This window comes from Mytilus galloprovincialis, chromosome 12 (assembly GCF_965363235.1).
Source record: "Mytilus galloprovincialis chromosome 12, xbMytGall1.hap1.1, whole genome shotgun sequence".
Classification (NCBI taxonomy): Eukaryota; Metazoa; Mollusca; class Bivalvia; order Mytilida; family Mytilidae; genus Mytilus; species Mytilus galloprovincialis.
The window spans coordinates 22664157-22689103 of NC_134849.1; the positions used below are offsets into that span (position 1 = coordinate 22664157).

A 24947-nucleotide genomic window follows, 5' to 3' on the forward strand; every position below is an offset into this window, starting at 1 on the left:
TAAACCTTATACCTCATTCGAAAGCTGATTACATGACGAACAAAATGTATATAGTCAATATGTTCCGCAACGAATATTAGAAGACCTAAATGCCAAAATACGCGTGAAAATTAAGAAATAGCCAATTTTGAATAATGAAATGGATATTTTGAATAATGGAATGGAGTGCAGCGACCCTTTAGCCCCTAATTATAGATAAACCTTATACCTCATTCGAAAGCTGATTACAAGAGGAACAACATGCTTATAATCAATATGTTCCGCAACGAATATTAGAAGACATAATTGCAAACTACGCGTGAAAACTAAGAAATAGCCAATTTTGAATAATGAAATGGATATTTTGAATAATGAAATGGATATTTTGAATAATGGAATGGACTGCAGCGACCCTTTAGCCCCTAATTACAGATATTTATTATACCTCATTCGAAAGCTGATTACAAGAGGAACAAAATTTATATAGTCAATATGTTCCGCAACGAATATTAGAAGACCTAATTGCCAAAATACGCGTGCAAATTAAGAAAAAGTCAATTTTGAATAATGAAATGGATATTTTGAATAATGGAATGGAGTGCGGCGACCCTTTAACCCCTAATTATAGATAAACCTTATACCTCAGTCGAAAGCTGATTACAAGAGAAACAAAATGTATATAGTCAATATGTTCTGCAACGAATATTAGAAGAGCTAATTGCCAAAATACGCGTGCAAATTAAGAAAAAGTCAATTTTGAATAATGAAATGGATATTTTGAATAATGGAATGGAGTGCGGCGACCCTTTAGCCCTAATTATAGATAAATCTTATACCTCATGCGAAAGGTGATTAAAAGAGGAACAAAATGTATATAGTCAATATGTTCCGCAACGAATATTAGAAGGCCTAATTGCCAAAATACGCGTGAAAATTAAGAAAAAGTCAATTTTGAATAATGAAATGGACTGCGGCGTCCCTTTAGCCCCTAATTATAGAGAAATCTTATACCTCATTAGAAAGCCGATTACAAGAAGAACAAAATGTATATTGTCAATATGTTCCGCAACGAATATTAGAAGACCTAATTGCCAAAATACGCGTGAAAATTAAGATTAAGTCAATTTTGAATAATGAAATGAATATTTTGAATAATGGAATGGACTGCAGCGACCCTTTAGCTCCTATTATAGATAAATATTATACCTCATTCGAAAGCTGATTACAAGACGAACAAAATGTATATAGTCAATATGTTCCGCAACGAATATTAGAAGACCTAAATGCCTAATTACGCGTGAAAATTAAGAAATAGTCAATTTTGAATAATGAAATGGATATTTTGAATAATGGAATGGACTGTGGCGACCCTTTAGCCCCTAATTATAGATAAATCTTATACCTCATTCGAAAGCTGATTACAAGAGGAACAAAATGTATATAGTCAATATGTTCCGCAACGAATATTAGAAGACCTAAATGCCTAATTACGCGTGAAAATTAAGAAATAGTCAATTTTGAATAATGAAATGGATATTTTGAATAATGAAATGGATATTTTGAATAATGGAATGGACTGCAGCGACCCTTTAGCCCCTAATTTTAGATAAACATTATACCTCATTCGAAAGCTGATTACAAGAGGAACAAAATTTATATAGTCAATATGTTCCGCAACGAATATTAAAAGACCTAATTGCCAAAATACGCGTGCAAATTAAGAAAAAGTCAATTTTGAATAATGAAATGGATATTTTGAATAATGGAATGGAGTGCGGCGACCCTTTAGCCCCTAATTATAGATAAACCTTATACCTCAGTCGAAAGCTGATTACAAGAGAAACAAAATGTATATAGTCAATATGTTCTGCAACGAATATTAGAAGAGCTAATTGCCAAAATACGCGTGCAAATTAAGAAAAAGTCAATTTTGAATAATGAAATGGATATTTTGAATAATGGAATGGAGTGCGGCGACCCTTTAGCCCTAATTATAGATAAATCTTATACCTCATGCGAAAGGCGATTAAAAGAGGAACAAAATGTATATAGTCAATATGTTCTGCAACGAATATTAGAAGGCCTAATTGCCAAAATACGCGTGAAAATTAAGAAAAAGTCAATTTTGAATAATGAAATGGACTGCGGCGTCCCTTTAGCCCCTAATTATAGAGAAATCTTATACCTCATTAGAAAGCCGATTACAAGAAGAACAAAATGTATATTGTCAATATGTTCTGCAACGAATATTAGAAGACCTAATTGCCAAAATACGCGTGAAAATTAAGATTAAGTCAATTTTGAATAATGAAATGGATATTTTGAATAATGGAATGGAGTGCGGCGACCCTTTAGCCCCTAATTATAGATAAACCTTATACCCCATTCTAAAGCTGATTACAAGAGGAACAAAATGTATAAAGTCAATATGTTCACGAAAATTAGAAGAGCTAACTGCCAAAATACGCGTGAAAATTAAGAAATAGCCAATTTTGAATAATGAAATGGATATTTTGAATAATGGAATGTACTGCGGCGACCCTTTAGTCCCTAATTATAGATAAACCTTATACCTCATTCGAAAGTTGATTACAAGAGGAACAACATGCTTATAGTCAATATGTTCTGCAACGAATATTAGAAGAGCTAAATACCAAAATACGCGTGAAAATTAAGAAATAGCCAATTTTGAATAATGAAATGGATATTTTGAATATTGGAATGGACTGGCAGACCCTTCAGCCCCTAATTACAGATATATATATTATACCTCAATCGAAAGCTTATCAAGGGAGGAACAAAAGGTATATAGTCAATATGTCCCGCAACGCATATTAGAGAAGTAACGAAGGACTTAAAGATCGAATTACGCATGAACATTAAGAAATAGGCAATTTTGAATAATGAAATGGATATTTTGAATAATGGAATGGAGTGCGGCGACCCTTTAGCCCTAATTATAGATAAATCTTATACCTCATGCGAAAGGCGATTAAAAGAGGAACAAAATGTATATAGTCAATATGTTCTGCAACGAATATTAGAAGGCCTAATTGCCAAAATACGCGTGAAAATTAAGAAAAAGTCAATTTTGAATAATGGAATGGACTAGCAGGACCCTTCAGGCCCTAATTACAGATATTTATTATACCTCAATCAAAAGCTTTTTCAGAGAGGAACAAAAGGTATAAAGTCAATATGTTCCGCAACGCATATTAGAGGAGTAACGAAGGACTTAAATATCGAAATACACCTGAACATTAAGAAATAGCCAATTTTGAATAATGAAATGGGTATTTTGAATAATGGAATGGACTGGCAGGACCCTTCAACCCGTAATAACAGATATATATTATACCTCAATCGAAACCTTATTAAAAGAGGAACAAAAGGTATATAGTCAATTTGTTCCGCAACGCATATTAGAGGAGTAACGAAGGACTTAAAGATCAAATTACGCGTGAACATTGAGAAATAGCCAATTTTGAATAATGAAATGGATATTTTGAATAATGGAATGGACTGCTGCAACCCGTCGCCTCTTACACCAAATCAAAGCTTATTAATAGAAGAATAAACTGAGAATAAACAGTATGTGCCGCAATGACCATTACAAGGATTACAGAGGACCTAAATGCCAAATTACGCTTGAAAATTAAGAAATAGCAAATTTTGAATAATGATTGGGTATTTTGAATAATGGAATGGAATGCTGCGACCATTTATCCCCTAATTATAGATATACTTTATACCTCATTCGAAAGCTTATTACGAAAGAAAAAAAAGGTATATAGTCAATATGTTTGGCAACGCATATTAGAGGAGTAACGACGGACTTAAATGTCGAAATAATACGTGAATAAATTGAGAAAAAAACCAATATGTACCGCAATGACCATTTTAGGGGTTAAGGGGGACTTAAATGCCAAAATACGTGTGAAAATTAAGAAATAGCCAATTTGCATAATGAAATGGATATTTTGAATAATGGAATGGAATACTGTGACCCTTCAGCCCTTTATTACAGATCTACTTATACCTCATTCGGAAGCTTATAAAAAGAGGAACACATGGTATATAGTCAATTTATTCCGCGGAGTAACGAAGGACTTAAATATCGAAATATGCGTGAACATTTTGAGGGGAGTTCTGCTGGGACCGGACTGAAAAATTCGAAAATCTTGCACGCTCGTTGACGAGGTTAAGAGGAGAAAAAGTGGGGGCTGGGGTCGTGGGAAAATGTATCTTTGTAGAAAAAAGAAAACACACCAAGAAAAATCCACAGATAATAAACACAATGGATTGTGAGATTACAAATATGTCTGATCAGAGAGAGAATATGGCGCAAGAGGTCGAAATTTTGGAAAATACTGCTGAGGAAACACTCAAATGGCGAGAAGTTAGTCAGTACTCACCCTGGATTGTCAAAGACATTAAAGATGTTGACACGAAGTCGACACGAAATGTGGGTTCGCAAAAATCATAACCTTGTGCTGGAAAGGGAAAAATATCCGGGGATGTGAAAGACTAAACAATCAGCTGACCACCGTCGGGGCAAAGAGAGAGACCGATGGAGCAGTGCAAATCGTGAGCTATGGGATTGAAAAAAAACCAGGCGCACCGGCTATGATTACCACGGCTTTTATATTTTTGATAAGGACGGTATAATTGGAAGTGTTAGGATATGTTGTTTAAGCCTGAAAATCGGGTATAAAACCATTGAATTGAGTTTTTGAGGCAGGTGACGACTTTCCCAAACTCGGCATCATAGATCATTTCATCATTAGCTAAATCAGATCTGATACATTGCTCAACCAAGGACTCTTTGGACTGGGGCAATCGCAAGGTATCGTGGTGTTTTTTTGGTTTTGTTTTTGTTACATGCCTAGAAATTAGTGTGAGATCCATTACGGTGGTAGCATTCAAGCAAGCTAGAAACCCCAGAGGAAGGGTGGCTATAAGACCTGTACCGGTCAAAGCTGAACCCAGGGTACTGCTGGTTAACATCAAACTAACCACAGAACAAGCACCCAGTGCTACAGATACAGCTTTGTCCAGACGTTTATAGGCATTCAAGGTAGTTTGATACCTTCAAATTTCTGCATCGAGTTGATTCGACACACATTGTCGGTACCAAGAATCTAAATCGTTCATTTATTTTTTAGGAGCATACCGAGGAGGGCAATGTTTTTGAAGGGACTGTAAGCATCTAAATATAAGATCAGAACGGCTCCGTCATGGAATTGCTGATCACGCTCCAAGTAGAGTCCATACCCATAGGTAATCCAGGCGTTTGGGGATTTGAGGTAGAGACCGTTGCCACTGGGATTCACTGTGTAAACGCAAGAAGATGAAAACGGATAGTGAGATGTTCACCTCTGAGATCGATGAGCCTACCGTCTTGATCGTTGATATATGTTTGCATGCGATTCCTGGTTCGCAAGATCACTAGCAAGTATACTACCACAAGGTGCTTGGGGGTTTGAATGATTTTCATACCAGGACCGTCTGCGGGAAAAAAAAGCTGTAGATTGAAGACTGTTGTGTACCATTTACATAACTTCATGGTTGATATCACCATTCACCAGAATGCTGTTGATTCTGATGATATTTACAATGTGCTCCCCTTCTGTATAACCGTTTGTGATCATACCGAACGTCTAAATCTGCCACTTGGATCCCAAGACGGTGTTGATGTTATTGACAACTTTGAAGTCTACTTGATAGAGTTTGGCGAGGGTCAGCGTTGCTTTAGGGTCGCTTGGTTGGCATCGATGATGATCTTCGTTTTGTGTTTGTTGAGCCGTAGCTGTCGCTGGATTTCATTGTTGATGTCTTCGATGTCATAGGAACCTGTGCTCAGTGCGATGGAAAACCAGTTGGCACCATCATCGGGAGAGTAGCAGATTGAATGGTTTCCTGTATACAAATGAATGTTAGGGGTGGAATTATTGGTTTTCAGATTTACCAATGCCATCTCGTAGGTCTTTGATTCCTTGAGTTGCAGTGGAGGTTGAACCGGGAAAGAATTTGGCTATCGTTTCCAGAAACGATGAAGGAAAACCCATGCTTGGGGTTGGTGATTTTAGCAATTGCTGAAACCATGTGTTATCCATTTATTTATGGTACACCATTATCACATATTTTTACTTCCACTCTTCGATACCGTCATACTTCTCAGTTGTTGATCACAACGATCGCATAGACTTCGGCAGGGCGGCTGGCAAAGAGGAGTTACTTGTAGGTGAATTTTATCCATTTTTGTACTTTTTGTACACGACGTTCATCTTCTGACTATCGGATTCAAATGGACTGGTGACTCACATCAATGACAAACAGTAGATACAGATCGTTGAAATCGGAGGGGTTAATGTTGCAGTTGCTGATAAAACGGTCAATGTTGAAGTAGTTAGAACTCTGCGACATTCTTGTACTCTCTGGCGATCTTGGTTTGTGTGAAACTGGCATTGAAGTCTACCGCCAGGTAGCGTTCTGCGTTGAGGGTGACGTAGATAGTTCGCAACCGGCAGTGGTCGAACACGGCTTCATTTTAAGTCCGATCGTACTTTTACCGGTCTGAAAGGCTACGATGATGTATCTCAGTTTCTCCCGACCGCTCTTGGCAGACAAACGCCAGTGGAACTGTAAGGTTTCGGTAGCACTTGTAGAATCACACTGTCGTATTCGGAACCAAAATCGATCTTACTCTTGCTTTGGATGGTCTTTTACAACCGCAGTTTTTTTTTATCGGAAGGAAGGAAGGACGTGAGGAACAAACCAAGAGATCTTACTCAGGATGATTTTCGCCACGTCGTTGACGGCAGCAGGATGGCATTGTCGTCCGAGTCGCGCACGAGTGACAATTCGTGCTTGAATCCATACACAATCTTGTTGTAATCGTCTGCAAAGCCGAAAATATGTCTCAGGGGTGTGGTGAATGAAAACGATCCTTTTATTGGCGGGCTTGGTGATAATATACCCATGACGTGCTGCAAAGCCTGTGTTTTCGGCCTCGGCTTCGGTAGATGAATCTTTGTACCACAGCTAGTTAAGGCCTTGGGATTTGGAGAAATTGTTGGGATAAATCAACATTCCCAGCATAGTGATATCAACGACTGGGTCGTTGATATGTTCGATCAGCTGGCATGAGAGCTTGCATTAATTGTAACTGATAGTCTTGAAGAGAAACATGATTCCATTGTGAATGAGAGACACTAGATCTGCATTAGCATATGAACTACCGTGGTTCTTTTACAGTCGCCCATTTACCAAGAGATAACTTTCAGCGGGATGGAGTCTTGGGTTTCGATGTTGATTCGGATCTCACCTGAATTATTCAGGTTGGCACCAGCTTGAGGTTGGTATTCGTGAACCTTATATTTTTGGAGACTTACGTCGTAGATCAACCCTACGGTGATTATAAGGATGTTGGACATTATGTATTTATTTATAGCGCTGCACAAAGTCGTGGCTGGTAGCAATGCCAGAACCGGAGATCAGGTTGTTCAACTGGATTTGCTGCGGTTTGCTGGTTGACCATTGGACTGTTGAGTGGACATTCTGCATTTTCGGGGGCGGGTCACTTTATCAACCACATGGTCGACGGCTTTGGGGCCCCTTTTTCAACACCTCTCAAGGCTTCATTGGTGTTTGCACTCACGGTCTTACTTCCTATGGTTTTGGTGGCAGAGGAAGTAAACATGCGTCCAGCCAAACTGTTAATTGTGCCAAATAGTCCTCTACCACTGTATGCCTACTTTCAGGCGTAACCTTTCTTGATTTGCAACATTTATTATAGGATACTATGATGAAGCGCCATATATTCTTCGATGCTGATATATCTACCCTTTTTCATAGCATGGATAATCGACACAATTTCGTTGCGCACACCATTATTTCCTGCTCGGTATGCTGCAGCACACAGTTCCAAGCGATCTAGAAGCTGCTTGAAGTTGGAAAAAAACACGGTTTGCAGCTCATTGCCAAACTTATATTTCTGGTAGATGTGGGACACGATTCCCATTCACTTGTAATTCTTACTCGCTTTCGGGGTTCTTGAAAAGATGGAATTACCTTTATACTAGGGATGTCAAAAGATCTGAAATTTAATACTCGGATACTCGGTCAAGATACTCGAGTACTCGGATGAATCTTAAACGTCTATTGAAAAGTTGAGATTTAAGGTGGGATGCAGTGTTTTGTTACATATAAAACTAACGTACTATAAACATTGCTCCTCTGTTTTTGTGTCAATTAAGCAATGAATTACAGACTGCCGTTTTCTACAAATAACCTATCATAATAGCAGTTTGTGTACGTGTTCATGAACCAAATTACAATAAAAAAAACCAAAAATATTTGCATATAAAGTCCGACAAAGTAGCCAATATATGTATCATCTATTCATGAGGAGTTGGTATCTTTTATGATAGGACTTGTCCATTAATTTGGCAACAATAATATTGGACTTCGAATAACTGTTTTGTGTTGCGTAGTCTTCCCTTTTTGCACCATCGTTTATCTGATTTTCTTTTTTTTTTAAAGCCATGACGTTGTCAGTTTATTTTCGACTTTTGTTTTTTTTTAATATTAAACAATTATAGTTAAGTTTAAAATACAGAGTGATTAAATTAATTTAATTGTACATCTCATACCAATCACGTTTACATAGAAGTCTTGATTAACAAACAAAGGTGAGTTTTATGGCTTGTGACGAGTTAATTATTAATCCATGAAAGTGTTGATCCGTATACAAACACCGTTAAAAATGTCCCTAATCTGTTGCGTAGGGTTCACCGCCGGTCACTTTGATTTTGTTCTTATTTAGAAATATGATCTGGTCAACAATTTCAGACGAAAGACTGTTTGACTTTCTATTTTTTGTTACAAGTAGTGCACATGAAAACATTCCCTCGGAAGGAAAGGACGTTGCTGATACTACTTTAACAAATAGTAGCCTCAGGATAATCTTAATTGATTTTATTTAATATTACGAAGGGGATATTTCAACGGAACTAAAGTGAGTGGAAATGTGAAGAGAAAATATCTCAAAATGTATAACAGGCAAACGAGTATCCGAGTACTAAAACTGTACTCGAGTACTCGGCCTTCCGAGCGAGTACCCGAGTACTCGAGTACTCGTTGCCATCCCTACTTTATACATATCACCGGAACTTTTCAGGATCTCTGCATAGTCGTCAAGGTCGTCGTGCTCGAACGATTCTGGTTTCTTTTTCACCATAACTTCCCAGAGGCCAAGGGTTCCTTTGTACTTTACACTATCCATGAACAAATTATCGCCGTCAAAAGTAACTGGTCAGCTTCTGATGAAGATACCATCGTTTTCAGATCGCAATCAAAAGGTGTGGTCGGCGGATGTAGTCATACTGAGCTGCAAATGCTGCTGTGCTCGAGCTCCAAGGACTGTTTCTGTAGGTGGTGCAATTAGTAGTGGGTCGGCAAACTTGGGCGGTGGAGGAGGGAGTACTGGCACTGTTGCAGGAAGGTCTGCAATCTTTTTGGTGATCTGTGAAGCTGCCTCTCGCTAAGCCTCAACCACAGGCTTGAACACCTTGTAAAGGTCCTGGCTAAGTTCAATCTTGTAGAGGCGATGTTGCATATTACTGGCTTGAATCTTCCGTTTGGTGTCTTGCAACTCCCTGACAAGTGCCTCACGCTGCTTAGGGTCGATAATCTTGATAAATGTCATTTATCTAATAGGATCGAATGCTGTTGAACGCCCCTAAGCGTTGGTGTGAACGCCCCTAATCAATGAGTTGCGCATGAAGGTATTACACAGCTGATACGGATCCCTTTTCTTCGAAAGATTCAAGTGTCATGGGTATGTGCACTGGTGGCCTCAAAGCGTCTTGGCAGGGCATTGAGGTTGAGAAAATCGCTACACCTTACCATAATGGTGGAGTTCCATGCATTGAAATCACCTCCACCGCTGTAGATTGGTCGAAGGATCACTCAACTGCATTTTCAACATGGAACCCACTCAAAATTGCATTTGCAGGGTCATTCGAACTTGCAGGGCTGGGGTTCCTCTGTGTCCAGATATTATCTATTTATATTATCTTATACCTCAAAGAACTCATTTAATTTGCATATTTTCCATTTGCCTTGGTGCTTGTAAAATCGATGGTTACAAATCCATAGGGCTTGGACCAGCAATGCTTACACAGAGCGTCAAACTGTACTGATCCTTGGTGAGATCGTTGCAGTGATCGTGTCGGATGTGGTAGATATTCTTAGCATTCTGCTGAAAGAGGCAGGGGAAGTTGGCATTCTCCCGGATCGACTGGCGGGGCAGTGTGAAGTAGTTCTGGCACAGGTAGAAACAATCGACGTTGTCTTTACACGTGTTCTGTTTTCTCAGCATCAAGTCGTCGAACACCATGAGGTTCACCATGAGGTTCTTACGGCTGGGATCAAGTTCTCGGGGGTTTGGTACATCGCTTCCTTGATCGAAAAAAGTATCGATACCACTGGGGTGTTATGGTGGTGATAAGGTGTTGACCACATCGATCAACGAGTAGGGTGACTTGCCTTTGCACTGTAGTAGGACTCGATATCTTCTTTAGGGAAGCTTTTTTTCCAGCGCTTGCTCCAACTGCTGGTAGATAGGTTGTTGAAGCGATTATCCGTAGACGTACAATCGATTTTAGTCGGAGCCATCAATCGCGCTGGAATAGGTTGTTCAGCAGCGTCGTCTTACCACAGTCCGATTTCCCAATGATCAACTGACTTATCGATCACTGAAGTAGGAGGTAGTGATTACTCCTCGCGGGGGCGTTGGCACTGTAGGAAATGTCTTCAACGTTTATTTATTAAATTAACATAGAGATGATTTTCTGCGTGAAAGTCATAGAAAGACGGACACAGTTAACACAAGCGCTAGCGAGGTAATGACCAGCAACGGGCGACGAAGAAAGGTTGGCAACTGCAAGGTGTGCGATGCCAAGAAGTCTCAGTTCGTTGCCACAACCGGTACAGGGTTCATGAACAAACTAATCAACCGATTACCCATGGAATTGCATGTACCCGGACACAACTTCACCGGGCGAGGGACTAGACTTAGAAAGCTACTACTTCCCGATGGCACACGAAGGCTTAATCAAAACCCATTATTCAAGTTGACCAAATATCTCCACGATCTTTGTTATGCCCAGCACAAGGATGCAACCGCACGCAACACCATATGTGACGAAGCTATGCTAGCCTCGCTTAACACCATTCCCAACTGTACCACACACGAACGCTTGGACTGCAGTATCGTCGGACCAATCATCGGTACCAAAGTTCGATTCCGTCTGGGTGTTAAAAAACTGTTCGCTGGACTGATGAGCTAGCTGAGGAGTTGCACAAACCAGTTTGACGATAGTTTCATAAACGCTGTGTAGCGGTGGGTGGTGTGGATGAGACCTGGGCGGCCGACCTCATTGATATAAGTGACTTCTCTAGGGACATCAAGGGAAATAAATTTATCCTGAGCATTATCGATGTCTTCTCGAAATATGACTGGCTGATACCACTCAAGAACAGGAAGGGGCTGATGGTGCGGGATGCCTTCCAAGCGGTGTGCCCGAGAAGCTATGTACAGACAAAGGCACTGAGTTTTACAACACACATGTAAATCAGCTGCTTCAAAAGCATGGTATCGATCTCTACTCCACCGGGAACGAAGATAAATCGAGTATTGTCAAACGTTGAAACCGCACCATGAAAGAGAAAATGTTCAAATACTTTTCAGCCAACTCCACACTCACCTATATCGATGTCCTGGACGATCTTGATCGCCAGTGCAATACCACCAAGCACCGCTATCAAGATGGTCCCTGTTGCCGCAAGTCATAAGGAGAATGAAAACAAGTTGTATTGGAACCTTTACGGCAGCATACCTCCCATTAAACCACCGCGATTTTCCGAATCACCAAGATGAAAGGTACATTCGAGAAGGGATACACCCCTGTCGAGGATAAATAGAGACAATCACATTACGCGGGATTCATACATATACTTATACGCGTTACCGCTCGCTCTCTATATGTAACGTCATGGTTGCTATATATAAACGTCATTGTATTCCAGCATTAAATCATCCATTTGTATAGACGTCTTTTTCTCTATTCATACAACACAACGCAAACTACAATTATACGATCACGAGATTGGTGCCGTGACCAGGATAAAAGATGGATTCGTCGAGAATCAAGTGTATTCGAGCTGGAAATAGAGCCGCTGTCACGAAGTTTGCAGTGACAACAAATATCAAAAAGGCATTTCTGCAAGTTGGACTTCATAAATCTGACCGTGATGTAACTCGCTTTTTTTGGTTAAGTGACCCAACAGATTCAACCAGTCCGTTTACAACATATCGTTTCAAGTCAGTCTTATTCGGAGCTACATGCTCACCATTTATACTGAATGCAACTTTATTAAAACACTTTGAAGAGAATCCTAGTCCAACAGCTTCAAGAATTACACAAGACTTGTTTGTAGATAATGTTTTAACTAGTTTTACTGCCGAAGACGACTTAATGCAATTTTACCGTGATTCCAGGTGTTTATTACAGAAAGGAGGCTTTAACCTCAGATCATGGAACTCTAATTCTAACAGACTACGAGAACTTGCTGAAACAGAAAACGTACTAGATTCCAGTAACGAGGTCAACATACTTGGAATGCGCTGGAATGTTGCGGACGACAAACTTTTATTTGCCGAAGTAGACATAGATTCAACCATGGTAGATGTAACCAAAAGAGAAATATTACGACAGTCGTCTAAAATCTTTGATCCGCTTGGCATACTTAGTCCTGTGAAAGTGAAAGCTAAGATACTAATGCAGTCACTATGGAAACGTAATTTTGGATGGGACGAACGCTTACCTGAAGATGTAACTACGCAATGGACTACTTTATCTACAGATCTTAAAGATACAAAATCAGTTGAATTTACCAGACTACTTAACAACGATGGATTATCGCCACAAACAGCAAGATTACACATTTTTACCGATGCTAGCAAACAAGCTTATGGAGCATGCGCCTACATTGTACAAGGAAAACATTCGCAATTAGTTATGGCTAAAAACAGAGTTGCACCGCTTAAAGTAATTACTTTGCCGCGATTGGAGTTGATGGGCGCCGTAGTTGGAGCGAAATTAGCTAAACATGTGTCAAATATTTTAGGAATTACAGAAATTACATTTTGGTGTGATAGCCAAATCGTTCTGAGTTGGTTGTATTCGTCAAAAATACAAAAACCATTTATAGCTAATAGAATTACACCCCGACTGGACCGAGGAAGTATTCACCATTTCCCTAGTTTTGTCAGAGGTCAACCGGGCAATCTTTTCTACGATCTTTTCATCTATCTTCTCAAGGGTTTCAACCAAGTCCTTGGCCGCGGTGCAAATCTAGTTTCCAGAATGAAAGTATCTCTCGTTCTCATCATCCGCCTTACCTGTTGGATTAATCTTTTCAAAGGTACAGTGCATGATCACATTGGTTTGCCCCTTACAATGCCCATATTCTATAAGTTCCCCACGTGACACCCGAGAGACCTCAAGGGGGGTCTGCACATCCATGCCATGATGGGGTCATATTCCAGGTAGTAAATACATCTTTAAAGGCTTTCTACGGCGAATGTACCTCAATGTTATCCCCAGTGGCCTTCCTATCTTCCCAAATCTTTTCCTGCACCTTCTTTAGCAGTCGATCTATCGACAGCCTGCTAACCCCTTTCAACCCAAGTTGTTTTGTCTGGGTGATAATCTCCTTCCTCGTGTGGGGTTTGGGACGACGATGAAATTTAAGATTTGTCTTCGTTTCTATCACCTCTCAACCAACTGATCTTTCCTCAACCGGGAATACCCTCGAAGGTGGTTCATTTTGACTATACCTCTCAGGGCTTTCACGTTTTCAACTACTAACTCCATGTTCACTATTGGATTCATGTCTTTATCCTAACAATAAAAAAATCAATTTAGGTCACCCCAAAAATACCATCCCCAGTTCACTGTTTTTCAGACCCAGTTTTGGGACCTACAAAACCTATCCTAACACTCTCGATCCTACATACTTATGAAAAATCAGAAAGTCGTGAAACGTACCCGGTGTGTCTGGATTTTTTAATCCCATAGCTCAAAAATTGCACAGCTCCATCGGTCTCTCTCTTTGCCAAGACGGTAGAAAGCTGCTTGTTTAATCTCTCACATTCCCATGTGCGAATAGTTTCCCCTTTCGAGCACAAGGTTACAATTTTGCAGACTTTTACTTCGTGTCAACATCTTTAATGTCTTTGACAATCCATGTTGAGTCCGGCCTTAATCCTTGCCATTTGAGAATTTCCTCGTCATTGCAGCGCTGTTCTCGATTGGCCTTAACAGCGTCCACTTTTTTTTCTTCAGAATTTATACCTCTTTCGCCGTATTCTATCTCTGATCAGACATATTTTTAATCGTAAAATCCATTGTGTTTATTCTATTTTGAATTTTTATTGTCGAGCCTGCATCTTTTGTTGCAGAAAGCTCGACATAGGAATAGTGATCCGGCGGCGGCGGCGGCGGCGGTGTTAGATTACTTTTTGAAAACTTTATATTTTAGAAGGTAGAAGATCTGGATGCTTCAAACTTTATATATAGATGCCTCATGTTACGAACTTTCCGTCAGCCACATGTCCAATGTCATTGACCTCATTTTCATGGTTCAGTGACTACTTGAAAAAAAGTTAAGATTTTTTGTAATGTTAAATTCTCTCTTATTATTAGTAATAAGATAACTATATTTGGTATGTGCATACCTTGCAAGGTCCTCATGTCCGTCAGACAGTTTTCACTTGACCTCGACCTTATTTCATGGATCGGTGAACAAGGTTTAAGTTTTGGTGTTCAAGTCTATATCTCAGATACTATAAGCAATAGGTCTAGTATATTTCGTGTATGGAAGGACTGTAAGGTGTACATGTCCAACTGGCAGGTGTCATCTGACCTTGACCTCATTTTCATGGTTCAGTGGTTATAGTTAAGTTTTTTGTGTTTTGGTCTGTTTTTCTTATACTATATACAAAAGGTCTACTATATTTGGTGTATGGAATGATTGTAAGGTGTACATATCTAGCTGACAGGTGTCATCTCACCTTGACCTCATTTTCATGGTTCAGTGGTCAAAGTTAAGTTTTTGAATTTTGGTCTATTTTTCTCATACTATATGCAATATGTTTACTATATTTGGTGTATGGATTGATTATTAGGTGTACATGTCTAGCTGACAGGTGTCATCTGACCCTGACCTCATTTTCATGGTTCAGTGGTCAAAGTTAAGTTTTTGAGTTTTGGTCTATTTTCTAATACTATATGCATTTAGTCAACTATATTTGGTGTATGGAAATTATTTACATACTTATCTATAATAAAATTATGTCTGTCGCGCAGGTTTTATTTGATTGACCTCATATTCACGGTTCATTGCTAAGTGCTATGTGTTTGTGTTTTGGTCGGTTTTTCTTAATTTATAAGCAATAGGTCAACTATATTTGTTGTATTGAAGAATTGTTAGATGTACATGTCTACCTGGCATGGTTCATCTGACCTTGACCTTATTTTCATGGTTAATTGATCAATGTTTCATTTTCTTGGTTTATGATGAGTTTATGTGACAGTTGTAATAAAGCTTTATATTTAAGACTATCAAAATAATATCAATGATTAGTAAAGAAGGCGAGACATTTCAGCGTGTGCACTCTTGTTTTTTTTTGTGTGTGTGTTTCTTTCTTCCACAAAGAATGTCTTGATTAGGGATCGAATGGTTGCAGCAGTCCACTCCATTATTCAAAATAAGCTATTTCTTAATGTTCAAGCGTATTTTAATATTTAGGTCCTTCGTTACTCCTCTAATATGTGTTGCTGAACATGTTGACTATATACATTTTGTTCCTCTCGTAATAAGCTTTCTAATGAGGTGTAAGGTTTATCTATTATTAAGGGCTAAAGGGTCACAGCATTCCATTACATTATTCAAAATATCTATTTCATTATTCAAAATTGGCTATTTCTTAATTTTCACGCGTATTTTGGCATTTGATCCTCCGTAAACCCTCTAATGGTCATTGCGGCACATATCGTTTATACTCAGTTTATTCCTCTATCAATAAGCTTTAATTTAGTGTATAAATTTTGCCTTGATTAGGGACTGAAGGGTTGCAGCAGTCCATTACATTATTCAAAATAAGTTATTTTTCAATGTTCACGCGTATTTCGAAATTTAAGTCTTTTGTTACTCCTGTAAAATCCGTTGCGGAACATATTGACTATATACCTTTTGTTCCTCTCTTGATAAGCTTTCGACTGAGGTATAATATATATCTGTAATTAGGGGCTAAAGGGTCATAGCAGTCCATTCCATTATTCAAAATATCCATTTCATTATTCAAAATTGGCTATTTCTCGATGTTCACGCGTAGTTCGATATTTAAGTCCTTCGTTACTCCTCTAATATGCGTTGCAGAACATATTGACTATATACATTTTGTTCCTCTATTAATAAGCTTTCGATCTAGTTATAATATATATCTGTAATTAGGGGCTGAAGGGTCCTGTCAGTCCATTCCATTATTCAAAATTTCCATTTCATTATTCAAATTTGGCTATTTCTCAATGCTCACGCGTATTTCGATATTTAAGTCCTTCATTTCTCCTCTAATATGCGTTACGGAACATATTGACTATATACCGTTTGTTCCTTTCTTGATAAGCTTTCGATTGAGGTATAATATATATCTATAATTAGGGGCTGAAGGGTCCTGCCAGTCCATTCCATTATTCAAAATTTCCATTTCATTATTCAAAATTGGCTGTTTCTCAATGTTGACGCGTATTTCGATATTTAAGTCATTCGTTACTCCTCTAATAGGGCGGAACATATTGACTATATACATTTTGTTCCTCTATTAATAAGCTTTCGATCGAGGTATAATATATATTTGTAATTAGGAGCTGAAGGGTCCTGCCAGTCCATTCCATTATTCAAAATTTCCATTTCATTATTCAAAATTGCCGATTTCTCAATGTTCACGCGTATTTCGATATTTAAGTCCTTCGTTACTCCTCTAATATGCGTTGCGGAACATATTGACTTGATACATTTTGTTCCTCTTTTGATAAGCTTTCGATTGAGGTATATTATATATCTGTAATTAGGGGCTGAAGGGTCCTGCCAGTCCCTTCCATTATTCAAAATTGGCTATTTCTCGATGTTCACGCGTAGTTCGTTATTTAAGTCCTTCGTTACTTCTCTAATATGCGTTGCAGAACATATTGACTATATACATTCTGTTCCTCTATTAATAAGCTTTCGATCGAGTTATAATATATATCTGTAATTAGGGGCTGAAGGGTCCTGCCAGTCCATTCCATTATTCAAAATTTCCATTTCATTATTCAAATTTGGCTATTTCTCAATGCTCACGCGTATTTCGATATTTAAGTCCTTTATTTCTCCTCTAATATGCGTTACGGAACATATTGACTATATACCGTTGTTCCTTTCTTGATAAGCTTTCGATTGAGGTATAATATATATCTATAATTAGGGGCTGAAGGGTCCTGCCAGTCCATTCCATTATTCAAAATTTCCATTTCATTATTCAAAATTGGCTGTTTCTCAATGTTGACGCGTATTTCGATATTTAAGTCATTCGTTACTCCTCTAATAGGGCGGAACATATTGACTATATACATTTTGTTCCTCTATTAATAAGCTTTCGATCGAGGTATAATATATATCTGTAATTAGGAGCTGAATGGTCCTGCCAGTCCCTTCCATTATTCAAAATTGGCTTTTTATCAATGTTCACGCGTATTTCGATATTTGAGTCCTTCGTTTCTCCTCTAATATGCGTTGCGGAACATATTGACTATATACATTTTGTTCCACTATTAATAAGCTTTCGATCAAGGTATAATATATATCTGTAATTAGTGACTGAAGGGTCCTGCCAGTCCATTCCATTATTCAAAATATCCATTTCATTATTCAAAATTGCCGATTTCTCAATGTTCACGCGTAATTCGATCTTTAAGTCCTTTGTTACTCCTCTAATATGCGTTGCGGAACAAATTGACTATATACATTTTGTTCCTCTCTTGATAAACTTTCGATTGAGGTACAATATATATCTGTAATTAGGGGCTGAAGAGTCCTGCCAGACCATTCCATTATTCAAAATATCCATTTCATTATTCAAAATTGGCTATTTCTTAATTTTCACGCGTATTTCGGCATTTAGGTCTTCAAATATTCGTTGTGGAACATGTTGACTATATACATTTTGTTCGTCTTGTAATCAGCTTTCGAATGAGGTATAAGATTTATCTATAATTAGGGGCTAAAGGGTCGCCGCAGTCCATTCCATTATTCGAAATATCCATTTCATTATTCAAAATTGGCTATTTCTTAATTTTCATGCGTATTTCGGCATTTAGGTCTTCAAATATTCGTTGCGGAACATATTGACTATATACATTTTGTTCGTCTTGTAATCAGCTTTCGAATGAGGTATAAGGTTTATCTATAATAGGGGCTAAAGGGTCGCCACAGTCCATTCCATTATTCAAAATATCCATTTCATTATTCAAAATTGGCTGTTTCTTAATCTTCACGCGTATTTTGGCATTTAGGTCTTCTAATATTCGTTGCGGAACATATTGACTATATACATTTTGTTCGTCTTGTAATCATATTTCGAATGAGGTATAAGGTTTATCTATAATTAGGGGCTAAAGGGTCGCCACAGTCCATTCCATTATTCAAAATATCCATTTCATTATTCAAAATTGACTATTTCTTAATTTTCACGCGTAATTAGGCATTTAGGTCTTCTAATTTTCGTTGCGGAACATATTGACTATATACATTTCGTTCGTCTTGTAATCAGCTTTCGAATGCGGTATAAGGTTTATCTATAATTAAAGTCTAAAGGGTCGCCGCACTCCATTCCATTATTCAAAATATCCATTTCATTATTCAAAATTGGCTATTTCTTAATTTTCACGCGTATTTTGGCATTAAGGTCTTCTAATATTCGTTGCGGAACATATTGACAATAGATTCATTTTGTTCGTCTTGTAATCACCTTTCGAATGAGGTATAAGGTTTATCTATAATAAGGGGCTAAAGGGTCGCCACAGTCCATTCCATTTTTCAAAATATCCATTTCATTATTCAAAATTGACTATTTCTTAATTTTCACGCGTAATTAGGCATTTAGGTCTTCTAATATTCGTTGCGGAACATATTGACTATATACATTTTGTTCGTCTTGTAATCAGCTTTCGAATGAGGTATAAGGTTTATGTATAATTAGGGTCTAAAGAGTCGCCGCACTCCATTCCATTATTCAAAATATCCATTTCATTATTCAAAATTGGCTATTTCTTAGGGGGTGTTTGGATATACGCCTGAGGCGGCCTATAGTTACCCATAGGTACCTATGGTTTGATATTTTATACACAAAATATCAAACCATAGGTACCTATTGGTAACCATAGGATGCCTCAGGCGTATATCCAAACACACCCTATATTTTCACGCGTATTTCGGCATTTAGGTCTTCAAATATTCGTTGCGGAACATGTTGACTATATACATTTTGTTCGTCTTGTAATCAGCTTTCGAATGAGGTATAAGATTTATCTATAATTAGGGGCTAAAGGGTCGCCGCAGTCCATTCCATTATTCGAAATATCCATTTCATTATTCAAAATTGGCCATTTCTTAATTTTCATGCGTATTTCGGCATTTAGGTCTTCAAATATTCGTTGCGGAACATATTGACTATAGACATTTTGTTCGTCTTGTAATCAGCTTTCGAATGAGGTATAAGGTTTATCTATAATTAGGGGCTAAAGGGTCGCCACAGTCCATTGCATTATTCAAAATATCCATTTCATTATTCAAAATTGGCTGTTTCTTAAACTTGACGCGTATTTTGGCAATTAAGTCTTCTAATATTCGTTGCGGAACATGTTGACTATAAGCATGTTGTTCCTCTTGTAATCACCTTTCGAATGAGGTATAAGGTTTATCTATAATTAGGGTCTAAAGGGTCGCTGCACTCCATTCCATTATTCAAAATATCCATTTCATTATTAAAAATTGGCTATTTCTTAATTTTCACGCGTATTTTGGCATTTAGGTCTTCTAATATTCGTTGCGGAACATATTGACTATATACATTTTGTTCGTCTTGTAATCAGCTTTCGAATGAGGTATAAGGTTTATCTATAATAGGGGCTAAAGGGTCGCCACAGTCCATTCCATTATTCAAAATATCCATTTCATTATTCAAAATTGGCTGTTTCTTAATCTTCACGCGTATTTTGGCATTTAGGTCTTCTAATATTCTTTGCGGAACATATTGACTATATACATTTTGTTCGTCTTGTAATCAGCTTTCGAATGAGGTAGAAGGTTTATCTATAATTAGGGGCTAAAGGGTCGCCACAGTCCATTCCATTATTCAAAATATCCATTTCATTATTCAAAATTGACTATTTCTTAATTTTCACGCGTAATTAGGCATTTAGGTCTTCTAATATTCGTTGTGGAACATATTGACTATATACATTTTGTTCGTCTTGTAATCAGCTTTCGAATGAGGTAAAAGGTTTATCTATAATTGGGGTCTAAATGGTCGCCGCACTCCATTCCATTATTCAAAATATCCATTTCATTATTCAAAATTGACTATTTCTTAATTTTCACGCGTAATTAGGCATTTAGGTCTTCTAATATTCGTTGCGAAACATATTGACTATATACATTTTGTTCGTCTTGTAATCACCTTTCGAATGAGGTATAAGGTTTATCTATAATAGGGGCTAAAGGGTCGCCACAGTCCATTCCATTATTCAAAATATCCATTTCATTATTCAAAATTGGCTGTTTCTTAATCTTCACGCGTATTTTGGCATTTAGGTCTTCTAATATTCGTTGCGGAACATATTGACTATATACATTTTGTTCGTCTTGTAATCAGCTTTCGAATGAGGTATAAGGTTTATTTATAATTAGGGTCTAAAGTGTCGCTGCACTCCATTCCATTATTCAAAATATCCATTTCATTATTCAAAATTGGCTATTTCTTAATTTTCACGCGTATTTTGGCATTCAGGTCTTCAAATATTCGTTGCGGAACATGTTGACTATATACATTTTGTTCGTCTTGTAATCAGCTTTCGAATGAAGTATAAGATTTATCTATAATTAGGGGCTAAAGGGTCGCCGCAGTCCATTCCATTATTCGAAATATCCATTTCATTATTCAAAATTGGCTATTTCTTAATTTTCATGCGTATTTCGGCATTTAGGTCTTCAAATATTCGTTGCGGAACATATTGACTATATACATTTTGTTCGTCTTGTAATCAGCTTTCGAATGAGGTTGAAGGTTTATATATAATTGGGGGCTAAAGGGTCGCCGCACTCCATTCCATTATTCAAAATATCCATTTCATTATTCAAAATTGGCTATTTCTTGATTTTCACGCGTATTTCGGCATTTAGGACTTCTAATATTCGTTGCGGAACCTTTAATAGCTGACTATGCGGTATGGGCTTTGCTCATTGTTGAAGGCTGTACGGTGAGCTATAGTTGTTAATGTCTGTGTCATTGTGGTCTTTCTGGATATTTGTCTCATTGGCAATCATACCACATGTTCCTTTTTAAATTTCCTCATTTTTATGAATTTTGTGGCATTTAGGTCCTCCGTAAACCCACTTATGGTCATTTCGAATCAAAATATAGCTATTGTGTCACAGTCAATCTTTTTCAATATTTTTTTCACTATTCACCGCTTCAATTTGAATAATGAAACATAAACCATTTCATTATTCATTATTCATTTTTCAATAGTGAATAGTGAATAGTGAACTATTTCATTATTCATTATTGAATAATGAATAATGAACTATGAATAATGGACGTACTTCAGCGCGGTCTATGTACAAGTGTTTTACAGTAAAACTTAGTCATTCAAGTATATAAAACGTATTCATGTTTGTTGTATTTGATACATATATTAAAGGTAGATGTAATATGTTTCGCATGACTTTAGAATTAAATTGCTCCCCATGTATTTATAAATGTCCGTTACAACGTGTCCTTGAAATTATTCAATTAAAAGTCCAACATTCAATTATTGAATAATAATAGAGCTTTCAAATCGAATCAAATTAATTGAACTGGAAATTGCCAAAATAATACATTTTAAACATACTAACTGAAAGGCTGACTAAAATTAAATAAAACCGTTTCTTATTAACGACTGTATATTTTAATTCTGTATTTTATTCAATATAAAACTTCTTATGAGTGTAATTCGTAATATAAAAATGATACTTTAAGACTAAAACGAGAAAATGTGTAAAATATCTAATTAACCTATATTGAATAGACTTACATTTAACGCTCATCTTAAGTCACAATACACTATATACTATTTGAAATATTTAAATTAAAGTATCGCCTTTTGTTTTAATTGTAAAAGATTTTAAATGCGATAATCAATCGAACAAACTTAAAGTTAAAACTAACATAAGATAAAAAGATAACATACATGTATTGTTAAATCATCAAACTGGTCCCCTCAACTGGTTCCATATTTGCATTGATTGTCATCGTGCCTATACGTTGTCCCAATGTCCTTTGTTGCATATCCTGTTTGACAGAATATTCATCAAGACTTGTGTATGTTTTTCTATACGCTCTGAAAGACTTCGTATATACTAAACAACTAAAGAAACGCACCAACTATGCGAATTTCTTTGGGGTGATTTATTAACTGTCGTGTGAGTCTTAAAGCGTTTATAAAGAAATAAGGAGACGAGGTATAATTTCCAATTAGACAACTTCAATGAAAGTTAATTGAAGTTGCTTCAATTTAACGAAAAAGCGTGATCATAAAAAACTATTTGTAGAATGCTTTGTTCAAATTTTGATATGAAGTTGAGATCTGATATCCTGATTTAATGGTCTATCTCCCGATACTCAACATGCATTACGAGATATTTTCATTCTACGAGTTTTTGTGAGAACTTTATTGTACTTTCTCCATACTCCCATTCATATAATTAATTATCATTTCATATGAATGAAAACAATGAAAATTACTTTGATGTTCAGTTTCATGATGATTGTTTTGTAAAGAGCAGTTTGATTATTGACTAATCTAAGATTTTTGATATTTGACTTTTTGGGATAAAAGTGCCATTGTCATCACTTCAAAGAATTTTTATCTGTTAAACCCTTAGATTGATTTCAAGGCGATGCTTAAAATATCTATTGGTTTTACATTTGTTTTAAAACAAAATCTAGAAATTATGAATATTTGAATATTGTCACGTGGTTTGGTAAAAGTGGTGCGTTATATATGACATTGAGTATATGATAGTATTTACCAAATCAACCATACAGTAAGGTCAAGTTCAAGGACTTTTAACAAATCACTAGACTGAAAACGATAACAACAAATGTTAACAAATTATATATATATATATATGTATAGTTGTTTTCCAAATTTATTGTTATGTTGTTTTTTAAATAGCCATGGAAGTTTCGATTTATGGAAATTTAATTTTTAAAAATCCTTCGAAAGATGTGGCTTCCAATTTTTGGTAATTTTTTATTTTAATGCTTTTCATTTTTTGTAAGATATTTGGTTTTCATTAAATTTGATTTGATTCTTTCTGTTCAGTTGTTTGTAGATAAGTGTACTATCTACAGTAAAGAACCATTTGTAGATAAGTGTACTATCTACAGTAAAGAACCATTTGTAGATAAGTGTACTATCTACAGTAATGAACCATTTGTAGATAAGTGTACTATCTACAGTAAAGAACCATTTGTAGATAAGTGTACTATCTACAGTAAAAAATCATTTGTTCAGTTGTTGTCGTTTTTTAAGTGTTTCTCGTTTTTTTAATATAGATTAGACCATTGGTTTTCCTATTTGAATGGTTTTACACTAGTTATTTTGGGCCCCTTATATGGCTTTCTGTTCGGTGTGGTGAGCAATGACCCCATGTTAAAGATCGTACTTTGACCTATAATATTGATTTTTTAAATTTTGACATGGATGGAGAGTTGTCTCATTAATAATTATACCACATCTTCCTGTTTCTTTTTTTGAAATCCTATCTTGCATCTTCGATATTTTTATAATCTTGATGAGGAATAAAAGAAAGGACTATGCCAATTTTTAGAATAAACTTGCACTATTGACCCATTTAAACATATACATGATATTCGTGTCTTGAAAATCTAGAGATTGAAAATTTTATTGGCTGAGAAATCATTTATAAAACACGAAAGATCACCTTCATTTCAGTATTCAGAATTTTTCATTTTATTCATTAGCATTCAACCATCGCCGGTGTGTATGGTATACAACGTCAACAATAATCCATGGCCCGTGTTTGCGATAATACAATTTTTAGTTGAGGATACCAGCGTACAAGGATGTTGATTTGCCTAATTATAATGAAATTTCTGTTGCACATGACTTATAAGAATATTTTCCATACGTGGTAGAAACAACCCTGTCCTTTAAAAAGTCTTATATGCACATCTACGATATGCGACATCATTTTGGTGGGCTTTTTTTGTGTGTGTGAGAATGAAGCTTTATACACAGTCCACATGGATTTTAAATGTGAAGGTAGTAAATTTGCTTCCACTTTCTGTCTTTGATTTGGTTTAATTGTTTTCTTCATTGTCTTTATTGTGCCTATTTTAGTCAGCACCTTGTTCATCTTTTGTTATGAGAAATAAGGTTTGTATTAATTTATTGATCTGGTAATCCATGTAATATTTACCAATCAACCATGACATATATAAAATCTGAACTTAAGCAGCTATATGAGAGTCAATAGTGAACGTTTTGTTCGTGAGGATCAATCCTGTTGTC

At 36.7% G+C, this 24947-nt stretch overlaps 1 long non-coding RNA gene across 1 annotated transcript in view; it reads right to left on the bottom strand.

Annotated features, from left to right (window-relative positions):
• LOC143054390 (uncharacterized) overlaps nucleotides 1-22748 on the bottom strand; it is a 28886-nt gene extending 6138 nt beyond the window's left edge. The window contains exon 1 of the long non-coding RNA XR_012971655.1: nucleotides 22599-22748. This is a non-coding gene — a long non-coding RNA (uncharacterized LOC143054390). The remainder of the gene's footprint in view (nucleotides 1-22598) is intronic.
• Between the last annotated feature and the right edge of the window lie 2199 nt (nucleotides 22749-24947).